General features: G+C 40.5%; 1 protein-coding gene and 1 long non-coding RNA gene across 29 annotated transcripts in view; one reads left to right on the top strand and one right to left on the bottom strand.

Annotated features, from left to right (window-relative positions):
* IQCH (IQ motif containing H) overlaps positions 1–13,695 on the bottom strand; it is a 249,328-nt gene that overhangs the window by 63,088 nt on the left and 172,545 nt on the right. The window lies entirely within an intron of this gene.
* LOC129393985 (uncharacterized) overlaps positions 1–13,695 on the top strand; it is a 116,802-nt gene that overhangs the window by 77,227 nt on the left and 25,880 nt on the right. Inside the window, exons 3-4 of the long non-coding RNA XR_010109949.1 lie at positions 879–11,555; positions 12,886–12,965. This is a non-coding gene — a long non-coding RNA (uncharacterized LOC129393985). The remainder of the gene's footprint in view (positions 1–878; positions 11,556–12,885; positions 12,966–13,695) is intronic.

Below are 13,695 nucleotides of genomic sequence, written 5' to 3'. Positions count from 1 at the left end.
CAGGCTGGGCGCAGTGGCTCACGCCTGTAATCCCAGCACTTTGGGAGGCCGAGGCGGGTGGATCACGAGTTCAGGAGATCGAGACCATCCTGGTTAACATGGTGAAACCCCGTCTCTACTAAAAATACAAAAAATTAGGCGGGCGCCTGTAGTCCCGGCTACTCAGGAGGCTGAGGCAGGAGAATGGTGTCAACCTGGGAGGCGGAGCTTGCAGTGAGCCGAGATCGCGCCACTGCACTCTGGACTGGGCGAAACAGCAAGACTCCATCTCAAAAAAAAAAAAAAAGAATAACAGTCTCCAGTCTCATCCAGGTGACTACAAATGCTGTTAATTCATTCCTTTTTATGGCTGCATAGTATTCCATCATATATATGTGTGTGTGTATATATATATGTATTATATATATATATGTATATCTATCTATCTATCTATCTATCTATCTATCTATCTATCTATCTATCTCACAGTTTCTTTATCCACTTGTTGATTGACGGGCATTTGGGTTGGTTCCATGATTTTGCAATTGTGAATTGTGCTGCTATAAATATGCATGTGCAAGTATCCCTTTTGAATAATGACTTCTTTTCCTCTGGGTAGATATCCAGTAATGGGACTGCTGGATCAAATGGTAGTTCTACTTTTAGTTCTTTAAGGAATCTCCACACTGTCTTCCATAGTGGCTGTACTAGTTTACATTCCCACCAGCAGTGTAGAAGCATTCCCTGTAACCTGCATCCATGCCAACATCCACTGTTTTTTGATTTTTTGATTATGGCCATTCTTGCAGGAGTAAGGTGGTATTGCATTGTGGTTTTGATTTGCATTTCCCTGAACATTAGTGATGTTGAGCATTTTTTCTTTTTTTTTTTTTTTTTAGATGGAGTTTCGCTCCTGTTGCCCACGCTGGAGTGCAATGGCGTGATCTTGGCTCACCACAACCTCCGCCTCCTGGATTCAAGTGATTCTCCTGCCTCAGCCTCCCGAGTAGCTGGGATTACAGGCACGCACCACCATGCCTGGCTAATTGTGTATATTTAGTAGACATGGGGTTTCTCCATGTCGGTCAGGCTGGTCTCCAACTCCTGACCTCAGGTGACCTGACCACCTTGGCCTCCCGAAGTGCTGGGATTACAGGCATGAGCCACCATGCCTGGCCTTTTTCATATGTTTATTGGCCATTTGTATATCTTCTTTTGAGAACCGTCTATTCATGTCCATAGCCCATTTTTTGATGGGATTGTTTTTTTCTTACTAATTTGTTTGAGTTCGTTGTAGATTCTGGATATTAGTCCTTTGTCAGATGTATAGATGGCAAAGACTTTCTCCCACTCTGTGGGTTGTCTGTTTACTCTGCTGACTGTTGCTGTGCAAAAAAGCCCTTTCATTTAATTGGGTCCCAGCTATTTATCTTTGTTTTTATTATATTTTCTTTTGGGTTCTTGATCATGAACTCCTTGCCTAAGCCAATGTCTAGAAGGGGTTTTCCAATGTTATCTTCTAGAATTTTTACAGTTTTAGTTCTAAGGTTTAAGTCCTTAATCTATCTTGAGTTGATTTTTGTATAAGGTGAGAGATGACAATCCAGTTTCACTCTCCTAAATGTGGCTAGTCAATTATCCCAGCACCATTTGTTGAAAAGGGTGTCATTTCCCAACTTTATGTTTTTGTTTGCTTTGTCAAAGATTAGTTGGCTGTAAGTATTTGGGTTTATTTCTGGGTTCTCTATTTAGTTCCATTGGTCTATGTGCCTATTTTTATACCAGTACCATGCTGTTTTGGTGACTGTGGACTTACAGTATAGTTTGAAATCAGGTAGTGTGATGCCTCCAGATTTGTTCTTTTTGCTTAGCCTTGCTTTGGCCATCTGGGCTCTTTTTTGGTTCCATATGAATTTTAGAATTGTTTTTTCTAATTCTGTGATGAAGGATGGTGGTATTTTGATGGGGATTGCATTGAATTTGTAGATTGCTTTTGGCAGTATGGTCATTTTCACAATATTGATTCTACCCATCCATGAGCATGGGATGTGTTTCCATTTGTTTGTGTCGTCTGTGATTTCTTTCAGCAGTATTTTGTAGTTTTCCTTGCAGAGGTCTTTTGACTCCTTGGTTAGGTATATTCCTAAGTATTCTTTTTTTTTTTTTTTGCAGCTATTGCAAAAGGAGTTGAGTTCTTGATTTGATTCTCCACTTGGTCGCTGTTGGTATATAGAAGAGCTACTGATTTGTGTACATTAATCTTGTATCTGGAAACTTTGCTGAATTCTTTTATCAGTTCTAGGAGCTTTCTGGAGGAGTCCTTAGGGTTTTCAAGGTAAATGATTATATCGTCAGCAAACAGTGACAGTTTGACTTCCTCTTTACTGATTTGGATGCCCTTTATTTCTTTCTCTTGTCTGATTGCTCTGGCTAGGACTTCCAGTACTGTTAAAGAGGAGTGGTGAGAGTGGGCATCTTTGTCTTGTTCCAGTCCTCAGAGGGAATGCTTTCAACTTTTCCCCATTCAGTATTATGTTGGCTGTGGGTTTGTCATAGATGGCTTGTACTACATTAAGTTATGTCCCTTGTATGCCGATTTTGCTGAGAGTTTTAATCATAAAGGAATGCTGGATTTTGTCGAATGCTTTTTCTGCATCTATTGAGATGATCATGTGACTTTTGTTTTTAATTGTTTATGTAGTGTATCACATTTATTGACTTGCGTATGTTAAACCATCCCTGCATCCCTGGTATAAAACCCACTTGATCATGGTGGATTATCTTTTTGATATGTTGTTGGATCTGGTTAGCTAGTATTTTGTTAAAGATTTTAGCATCAATGTTCATCAAGGATATCGGTTTGTAGTTTTCTTTTTTGGTTGTGTCCTTTCCTGGTTTTGGTATTAGGGCGATGCTGACTTCATAAAATGAATTAGGGAAGGTTTCTTCTTTCTCCATCTTGTGGAATAGTGTCAAAAGGATTGGACCAATTTTTCTCTGAATGTCTGGTACAACTCTGCTGTGAATACGTCTGGTCTTGGACTTTTTTGGTTGGTAACTTTTAAATGACCACTTCAATCTCTTTGCTTGTTATAGTTCTGTTCAGGGTATCTAATTCTTCCTGATTTAAGCTAGGAGGGTTGTATTTTTCCAGGAATTTATCCATTTCTTCTAGGTTTTCTAGTTTATGTGCGTAAAGGTGGTCATAGTAGCCTTCAATGATCTTTTGTCTTTCTGTGGTGTCAGTTGTAATATCTCCTGTTTCGTTTCTTAGTCAGGTTATTTGGATTTTCTCTTTTCTTTTCTTGGTTAATCTTGCTAATGGTCTATCAATTTTATTTATCTTTTCAAAGAACCAGTTTTAGTTTCATTTATCGTTTGTATTTTTTTTTTTTTTTTGAGACAGAGTTTTGCTCTTGTTGCCCAGGATGGAGTGCAATGGCGTGATCTTGGCTTACCACAACCTCCACTTGCCGGGTTCAAGCAATTCTCCTGCATCAGCCTCCCGAGTAGCTGGGACTACAGGCATGCCACTGCGTCAGGCTAATTTTTGTATTTTTAGTAGAGATGGGGTTTCTCCATGTTGGTCACGCTGGTCTCAAACTCTTGACCTCAGGTGATCCGCCCACCTCGGCCTTCCAAAGTGCTGGGATTACAGGCATGAGCCACTGCGCCTGGCCTATTGTTTGTATTTTTTGTTTGTTTGTTTCAAATTTCATGTAGTTCTGCTCTGATCTTGGTAATTTCCTTTATTCTGCTGGGTAATTTCCTTTCTTGTGTCTCTAACTCCTTGAGGTGTGACCTTAGAATGTCAGTTTGTGCTCTTTCAGTCTTGTTAAGGTAGGCATTTACAGCTATAAATTTTCCTCTTAGCACTGCCTTTGCTGTATCCCAGAGGTTTTGATAGGTTGTGTCATTATTGTCATTCAGTTCAAATAATTGTTTGATTTCCATCTTGATTTTGTTTTGACCCAGTGCTCATTCAGGAGCAGGTTATTTAATTTCCATGTATTTGCATGGTTTTGCAGATTCCTTTTCAAGTTGATTTCCAGTTTTATTGTACTGTGGTCTGAGAGAGTGCTTGATATAATTTCAATTTTCTTAAACTGATTGAGGCTCGTTTTATGGCCTATCATAAGGTCTATCTTGGAGAAAGTTCCATGCGCTGTTGAATAGAATGTGTATTCTGCAGTTGTTGGATGAAATGTTATGTTCTGTATATATCTGTTAAGTCCATTTGTTCCAAGGTATAGTTTAAATCCATTATTTATTTGTTGACTTTCTGTCTACCTGTCCAGTGGTGTCAGTGGAGTATTGAAGTCCCCAACTATTATTGCTTTGCTGTCTATCTTATTTCTTTGGTCTGTTAGTAATTGTTTTAGAAATTTGGGAGCTCCAGTGTTACATGCATATATGTTTAGGATTGTGATATTTTCGTGTTGGACAAGGTCCTTTACCATTATATAACATCCCTCTTTGTCTCTTAACTGCTGTTGCTTTAAAGTTTGTTTTGTGTGATATAAGAATAGCTACCCCTGCTCGCTTTTGGTGTCCGGTTGCATGAAATGCCTTTTTTCACCCCTTTAAGTTTATGTGAGTCCTTATGTGTTAGATGAGTCTCCTGAAGGAGCAGATAGTTGGTTGGTGAGTTCTTATCCATTCTACAGTTCTGTATCTTTTAAGTGGAGCATTTAGGCTATTTACATTCAATGTTAGTATTGAAATATGAGGTACTGTTTCATTCATCCTGCTCTTCGTTGCCTGTGTACTTTGATTTTGTTTTTGCTTTTTAACTTGTATTTTTGTTTTATAGGTCCTGTGTGATTTATGCTTTAAAGAGGTTCTGTTTTGATGTGTTTCCAGGATTTGATTCAAGATTTAGAGCTCCTTTTAGCAGTTCTTGTAGTGGTGGCGTGGTAATGGCGAATTCTCTCAGCATTTGTTTGTCTGAAAATGACTGTATCTTTCCTTCATATATGATGCTTAGTTTCACTGGATACAAAATTCTTGGCTGATAATTGTTTTGTTTGAGGAGGCTGAAGATAGGTCCCCAATCCCTTCTAGCTTGTAGGGTTTCTGCTGAGAAATCTGCTGTTAACCTGATAGGTTTTCCTTTATAGGTTACCTGGTGCTTCTCTCTCACAGCTCTTAAAGATTCTTTCCTTCATCTTAAATTTGGATAACCTGATGACAATGTGCCTAGGTAAAGATCTCTTTGCAATAAAATTTCCAGGTGTTCTTTGTGCTTCTTGTATTTGAATGTCTAGGTCTCTCACAAGGCCGGGGAAGTTTTCCTCGATTATTCCCCCAAATATGTTTTCCAAGCTTTTAGAATTCTCTTCTTCCTCAGTAACACTGATTATTCTCCGGTTTGGTCATTTAACATAATCCCAGACTTCTTGGAGGCTTTGTTCATATTTTCTTATTCTTTTTTCTTTGTCTTTGTCAGATTGCATTAATTCGAAGACCTGTCTTCAAGCTCTGAATTTCTTTCTTCTACTTGTTCAATTCTATTGCTGAGACTTTCCAGAGCATTTTGCATTTCTAAAAGTGTGTCCAATGTTTCCTGTATTCTTGATTGTTTTTTCTTTAAGCTATCTATTTCCTTGAATATGTATCCCTTCATTTCTTGTATCATTTTTTGGATTTCCTTGCATTGGGCTTCACCTTTCTCTGGTCTCTCCCTGATTAGCTTAATAACCTCCTGAATTCTTTTTCATGTAAATCAGGGATTTCTTGGTTTGGATCCATTGCTGGTGAACTAGTGTGATTTTTTAGGGGTGTTGAAGAGCCTTGTTTTGTCATATTACCAGGGTTGGTTTTCTGGTTCCTTCTCATTTGGGTAGGCTCTGTCAGAGGGAAGGTCTAGGGCTGCAGCCTGTTGTTCAGATTCTTTTGTCCCACGGGTTGTTCCCTTGATGTAGTACTCTCCCCCTTTTCCTATGGATGTGGCTTCCTGTGAGCTGAAATGCAGTGATTGTTGTCTCTCTTCTGGGTCTAGCCACCCATCAAGTCTACCTGGCTCTGGATTGGTACTGAGTGTTGTCTGCATAGAGTCCTGTGATGTGAACCATATATTATATGGGTTTCTCAGCAGTGGATACCAGTGCCTGTTCTGACGGAGGTGGCGGGGGATGCAATGGATTCCATAAGGGTTCTTAGCTTTGGTAGTTTAATGCTCTATTTTTGTGCTGGTTGGCCGCCTGCCAGGACGTGGCGCTTTCCAGAAAGCATCAGCTATAGTAGTGTGGAGAGGGACTGGCAGTGGGTGGGGCCCTAGAACTCCCAAGATTATATGCCCTTTGTCTTCTGCTACCAGGGTGGATAGGGAAGGACCATCAGGTGGGGGTGGGGCTACGCGTGTCTGAGCTCAGACTCCCCTTGGGCAGATCTTGCTGCAGCTGTTGTGGGGGATGAGGGTGAGGTTCCCAGGTCACTGGAGTTGTGTACCTAGGAGGATTATGGCTGCCTCTGCTGAGTCATGCAGGTTTGTCAGGGAAGTGGGGGAAAGCCAGCAGTCACAGGCCTCACCCAGTTCCCATGCAAACCAAAGGGCCGGTCTCACTCCCACCATGCCTCTCCACAACAGCCCCGAGTCTCTTTCCAGGCAGAGGGCAAGACGGGCTTGAAAACTTGTTGCAGGCTAGAAAGAAAAGGGCTTGGTTCTTCCCCTGCCTATGGAGTCTGCACACCGGATTTGTGCCCTCCCCTGAGTTCTCGCCAGGAGGCTTCTCACCCTGTTCAAGTTGTTACAAACTTTAGCTAGAGAATTCCTTCTCCCTGTGGAGATTTACCGCCTGTTTCTCTGGCCACCGTCCTGATGGATCCCTGTGGTGCCAGGCAGAAATGGGCTGCTAGGGGATGCAGTGAGCTCCTAGGGCCTTTCTGCTTCTTCCTCTACCCCTGTATTTCCCTTGGCTCTCTAAATTGACTCAGCTCCGGGTAAAGTGAGAAACTTCTCCAGCAAACAGACCTTCAGCTTCTCCAGTGCGGGGGTGTGTGTTTGAGAGAGGAGGGTCTCCCTTTCCTACTTCCGCAGTTGGGGCACTCACAGTATGTGGGGTGTCTCCTGGGTCCTGCAGGAGCAGTCGGCTTCCTTCAGTGGGTCTCGATAATGCATTTATTGAATATGGAGCCACCAAGCTTGTGTGTTCTGGAGAGTCTTGTGGACATGATCAATGAGAGAAGCAACCAGTGGTGCCATATGCTGGGAGGGGGTGATTGAGGATTGTCTTAAGAAATAGGTAAAGCCTAAAGCAAATGTACTTTTCCACCGCAACATTTACATTACAGGTAAAATTAAGTTAAAGTGAATATTAAGGATAATTTTGCAGAACTCTTACAACCCAATAGCAAAGACCCCCAGATAACCTGATTAAAACATGGGCAAAGGATCTGAATAGACTTTTTTTTTTTTTTTTTAGACAGGGTCTTGCTCTGTCACCCAGGTCAAGTGCAGTGATGCCATCTTGGCTCACTACAACCTCTGCCTCCTGGGTTCAAGAGATTCTCGTGACTCAGCCTCCAAGTAGCTGGGATTACAGGCGTGCACCACTATGCCTGGCTAATTTTTGTATTTTTAGTAGAGATGGGGTTTCACCATGTTGGCCAGGCTGATCCCGAACTCCTGACCTCAAGTGATCCACCTGCCTCAGCCTCCCAAAGTGCTGGGATTACAGGTGTGAGCCACCACACCCAGCCAACTTTTATTTTTTTGAGACAGAATCTCACTAAGGCTGGAGTGCAGTGGTGCAGTCTTGGCTCACTGCAACCTCTGCCTCCCTGGTTCAAGCAATTCTCGTGCCTTAGCCTCCCCAGTAGCTGGGATTACAGGTTTGAACCACCACACCCGACAATTTTTCTATTTTTAATAGAGACAGGGTTTCACCGTGTTGGCCAGGCTGGTCTCAAACTCCTGGCCTAAAGCGATCTGCCCACCTCAGCCTCCTGAGGTGCTAAGATTACAGGCATTACACACCCTGCCTGCATATAGACTTTTTTTTAAAGACATACGAATGGCCAACAGGTATATGAAAGGTGCTCAGCATCACTGATTATCAGGGAAATGCAAATCAAACCCACAGTGAGATATCACTTCACACCTCTTCAGATGGCTATTATCAAAAAGACAAAAGAAGGCTGGGTGCAGTGGCTCATATCTGTAATCCCAGCACTTTGGGAGGCAGAGGCGGGTGGATCACGAGGTCAGGAGTTCGAGACCACCCTGGCTAACATGGTGAAACCCCATCTCTACTAAAAATACAAAAATTAGCTTAAAAAAATTTAAAAAAATTAAAAAAATACAAAAATACAAAATACAAAAAATACAAAAATACAAAAAAATTTTAAAAAAATACAAAAATACAGGCGTGGTGACGCGCGCCTGTAGTCCCAGCTACTCAGTAGGTGAGGCAGAAGAATCGCTAAACCCTGGAGGCAGAGGTTGCAGTGAGCCACGCCACTGCACTCCGGCCTGGGCAACAGAGTCAGACTCCGTCTCAAAAAAAAAAAAAAAAAAAGAAAAAGAAAAGACAAAAGATAAGTATTGGTGAGAATGTGGAGAAAGGGAACCCTTATACACTGTTAGTGGGAATGTAAATTAGTACAGCCACTGTGGAAAACTGTATGGAGGTTCCTCAAAAACTTAAACACAGAACTACCATATGATCCACCAATCCCACTTCTGAGTGCGTAGCCAAAGAAAAAATCTTGAAGAGATATCTGCACTGCCGTGTCCATTGCAGCATTATTCATAATAGCCAAGACGTGGAAACAACCTAAGTGTCAGTTGATGACAGATGAAAGGATGAAGAAATTGTGGTGTGTATGTATATATGTATGCATGTATATACACATTGGAATATTATTTAGCCTTAAAAAAAGAAGGAAATTCTGTCATTCATGACAATATGAATGAACCTGGAGGATAATATGCTAAGTGAAATAAGCCAGACACAGAAAGACAAATACTGCATGATCTCACTTACATGTGGAATCCAAAAAAGTCAAACTTATAGCAACAGAAAGTAGATGAGTGATTACCAGGGGTCGGAAGGTGGGGGAAATGGGGAGATGCTGGTTAAAGTGTACAAACCTTCAGTTATAAGATGAATGAATTCTGGAGACCTAACGTATAGCATGGTGACTATAGTTAATAACCACATATTATATACCTGAAATTTGCTAAGAGAGTAGATCTTAACTTCTGACCACACACACACACACACACACACATATCCAAGTGAGATGATGGATATGTTAATTAGCTTGATTGTGGTAATCATTTCACAAGGTATATTATATTGAAATATCATGTTGTACACCTTAAATAAAAATACTTTTTTTGGGTTAGTTATACCTCAATAAAGCTGGGATCGGAGAAGGACAATTTTGCAAGAGAAAATGTATCACATAAAAAGTCTTGACCACAGGTGACAGCTGGAACTAGAAACAACTTTCAGCTTTGTTTTGGGATGCTGGGGCAAGCTATAAATGCTCATAGGTGAAGAATCTTATGGTCTTTCTTGGCATTAGTAGGGAGCCTTTTCCTTTTTTCCTACCTCCTGCCCTCCTGAGTCCTGCAGAAATGTAGTACCTGCTGGAGACAGCAGGGTGCAGTGTGAGTGTCCAGATTTTCCTCGCCCTGGCCATGTTTCTGGTGATTCAAGTTAAAGATCCCTAAGTGCAGAGAGGTGTCTTGGTTTCATTTGAAAGGAAGCAAAGAGCTCCATGATGAGAATGGGCATCTTTTGAGGAAGTCCTGGGGGAACAGCTGATGTAAACAGAGGAATTAGGTCCGTTATATGCAGATCAACCAAAATCCTACCCAAGAGCTGATGTTTAGGCTTGGGTTCAATATTTCTCAGTGTGAAGGTTTACAGTGTAAGGGGCATTAACCAAACATTTAAGGACAGTCACAAATGGTAATATATACATAGCAAAGTTGGCCACTAGTTTACCTGCACTATCAGTGTTAAGAAACAGAATTGTAATTTTCACTGGAAAAATTTGTCATCGTTGCCCATGTGCTTATTGTAGAAGTCATCATCATTGCCATCATCATTACTATTACTTGCATATTATAGGTCTCTTTCATTGACACAAAGATACAGCCCTTTTAAAGGGAGAAGGTCTTTTACTTTAATGCTTCCAAGTCCTTTGGGATGTATTTTCCCTTCACTAGGCATTAACTTGTGATTAACAATCTGCCCACTATAGCACTTTAAAACACTGAATAATAGGTACTTCTGTTAATACCAAAGGCGTATTACATTTTAATTTAGATATACTCTGTTAGCCTTCTTCCATATAAATAAAATACTTTCCCTAAAGAGAAAAAGTAAATCTCATTGAGCTCCCTTGGTGAATACCTTGTATATCTTGAAAACAGAGATAGGGGAGATCTTGCAAATGAGAGTACTAGAGGGGGATTTAGAGAAGTATTCATTCATTCATTAAATAAATATTTATTGAACATCTATTATGTGCTAGACAGGGTGCTAGGTGCTGGGTATACAGCAGTGAACAAGAAGGAATTATGATATTTCTGTAGACTTTGGTTTTTCCATTCTCTGAAATAAATGTATTCATTTTTGATGCTTATATATCACTTTGAGATGATGATAATGCTCAGTGACTTTTAAAAATAATGCTAATTCAATTCTGATTCAACTCACAGTTTGAGCACCTGCTGAGGGCTCCTGTGACAGTTTTACATGTGGTTATGCCATTTGATTTAATAAGAACATCACCTTATATCTGCTCAGCCTCTCAGAACATACTGTGAGGAAGAGGGCAGGAATTTACCAGTTGATAACAAAAAAACAAGGCTCAGAGAGGTCAAGTGAATTGTCTACAGTATCACACTAGTTAGTGGAAAGACTGGGGCCAGAACCCATTGCCATTGCAATGAAAATATTTTCAGATTTTTTTTTATTCTAGGCTGATATTCTGTATTTAGAAACTCTTAAAAATCGTTTTCAGACTTTATGGGATATACTGCGGTATATATCAGGGCCTCCATTTTCGTCTTTCCTCACAATCTGTACTTTGTGACAAGTCTTATTTCCTTTCTGTAGCTAACCTTATGTTTTGGAAGGGCCATTACTACTCTCCAATAGCTGGTTTTCATATCAATTCTTCTTAAAGCTTGGATTTTCTTTAATTTCCTTTTTCAAAAAAAGTATTAACTATCAATGCTTATAATACAGATTGTTGTTTCAAAGTTCACAGTTATCTAAAGTAAGAGTTAATTAATTTATTTATTTTTGAGACAGGGTCTTGCTCTGTCATCCAGGCTGGAGTGCAGTGGCGAGATCCTAGCTTATTGCAGCCAGCCTCCAACTCCCGGGCTTAAGTGATCCTCCTGCCTCAGCCTCCCATGTAGGTAGGATTACAGATGTGTGCCACCATGCCCAGCTAATTTTTTATTTTTAATTTTAGAGATGAGTCTTGATGCCCAGGCTAAAAGAACTTTTTTTCCTTTTTCCATCACCTGAAGCTTTTATTTGGTAAAAGCCAGATCACCATTCTCCTCAAGAAACAAGAGGCTACAATCTAAAAAACTATTGATATCGGTAGGAAATGTTCGACTAAATTCTATGATAATTAATGAACCTTATATCTATTCAATTTCCTGTGAAATATAAAGAACAATGTGTGTTTTTTTTTTTAACTTTTAAGTTCGGGGTACGTGTGCAGGTTTGCTACACAGGTAAACTTGTGCCATGGGGGTTTGTTGTACACATTATTTCATCACCCAGGTATTAAGCCTAGTACCCAGGAGTTATTTTTCCTGATCCTCTCCCTCCTCCCACCCTCCACCCTTTGATAGGCCTCAGTGCGTGGTGTTCCCCTCTATGTGTCCCTGTATTCTCATCATTTAGCTCCCACTTATAAGTGGGAACATGCGGTATTTGGTTTTCTGTTCCTGTGTTAGTTTACTAAGGATAATGACCTCCAGCTACATCCATGTCCCTGCAAATGCAGGACATGATCTTGTTCTGAAAGAATTTTTTAATTTGGGAATTTTCATGTAGAGCATCTTTGCCAATCTGTTTAGAGACTTTTATATGAGGAACAGGAATGGGAGAATTGCTATATAAATGTATATTTACTTGAGGTGAATCCAACATGATATTTGTAAGACTTAGATCATCATTTTTATCCATATGTGTTCTGTGCTTTTTCCCACCACTCCTTCCCACCAAGTGAGCCTGTTTCTCACTTGGAATACACTCTTTCTTACCCTCCTCATATCCTAATTTTCTTTCGGCTCAAATCCCACCTTCTCTGCAAAACCTTTCTTGATTGCTCCCAACAGAAGGGATCTTTCTCTTGTCTGAATGCATGTAGAAAAATCATTTGGCCGTTAAACTGACATTACCTTTTTGATGTCTCTTTTATTGTTCTACGTAGTTGTCACTTAAGCCTTTCCTTGCTACTCATTTTTCAAGCCTATCTTCCCAACTAGAATGTGAACTCCCTAAGGGCAGGCACTTCCATGTCTTTTGCATCTTTGTAGCTTCTCTAGCACCTAGCATAATGGCTTATACATAATAGATGCTCAATAAACACTTGTTTTGTTTAGAGTTTCCCCAAAGTGAGTAATTAACTACAAAAGATCTGGATCATCTAGAAGTTCCAAAAGTCCATAAATCAACAAATAATAATCAGGTGGCTGGCCAAATATGACCATCATTGTGTTAGACATTATGAAGAGGTAAAAAAAATTCAAGGCCTAGTACATTTTCTAAAGGATTAAAAAAATCTCATGGAGGCAATATTTATACCTATGAATCAATACAAGTATAAAACAATTGTGTGCATGTATAGCAAATAAAATGGGACGATGGATATGAAATAAGCTTTGTCATGATACAGAAGATGTCTTGTTTATTTCCACAGCACCTAACAGGAAGCCAGAGTAGGTCCTCTGAAGGTGTTTGTTCAATGAACTTGTCATCCTCCTCAACTTAAAGCCTTTAGTAAGTACTTCATATCCCTCCTAGAACCTACTAGATACTGTTTATCATTGATCCTGGCTCCAGGACCCATCAGGATTTGGAAATAGCTTTTGCTGCTATTTGTTTACTGCTTGGATCCCCTTACATAATATTATCCTTATGTGGGAAGGCCAGATCTCCAACATGGCTGCCTTGTAGCTCTGTGTATTCTGGAGTGCCATGCACTCTGCGTGCCATCTCTGAAGGCCTAGAATTTCCCCATTTCTAGGGTACCAAAATCCTGGACCTAAATCCACTGGCAGGAGTAATCTTAGACCATGCTCCACCATCTCCATTTCCCAGGGACCAGCCCCTTCTTCCTTGATTACAAAATGACCGTGTGTTCTACTTGATGCTTCCAATATTTAAGTCCTACATTTCCACAACTTCTTCTATTCTGCTAGAGCCTCATTCTCATCTCCTTAGGTCTAGAAAGAATTCTCCACTTTCTTATCTGGAGTTGATTCACAATTGTGGGACTGTCCTTGAGGCATTGCTGTCATTTTATCTATTTTGCCTTGGCCCCCAGTCCCCTTTGCCCCTCCTGCGTCAGCATGGTAAATTATGGGGCCCAGCTGGGGCCAATGGGCATGAATTTGAAATGGATGCAGTCACCTCAGTTTTCTGTTTCCCATGTCTTATTGTAAGACCTGTGTGTGTATGTGAGTAAGATCATGTATGTGAAAGTGCTTTGCAAACAATAACATTCTAT

This window comes from Pan paniscus, chromosome 16 (assembly GCF_029289425.2).
Source record: "Pan paniscus chromosome 16, NHGRI_mPanPan1-v2.0_pri, whole genome shotgun sequence".
NCBI lineage: Eukaryota > Metazoa > Chordata > Mammalia > Primates > Hominidae > Pan > Pan paniscus.
This window is presented reverse-complemented; position numbering and strand designations above follow the sequence as displayed.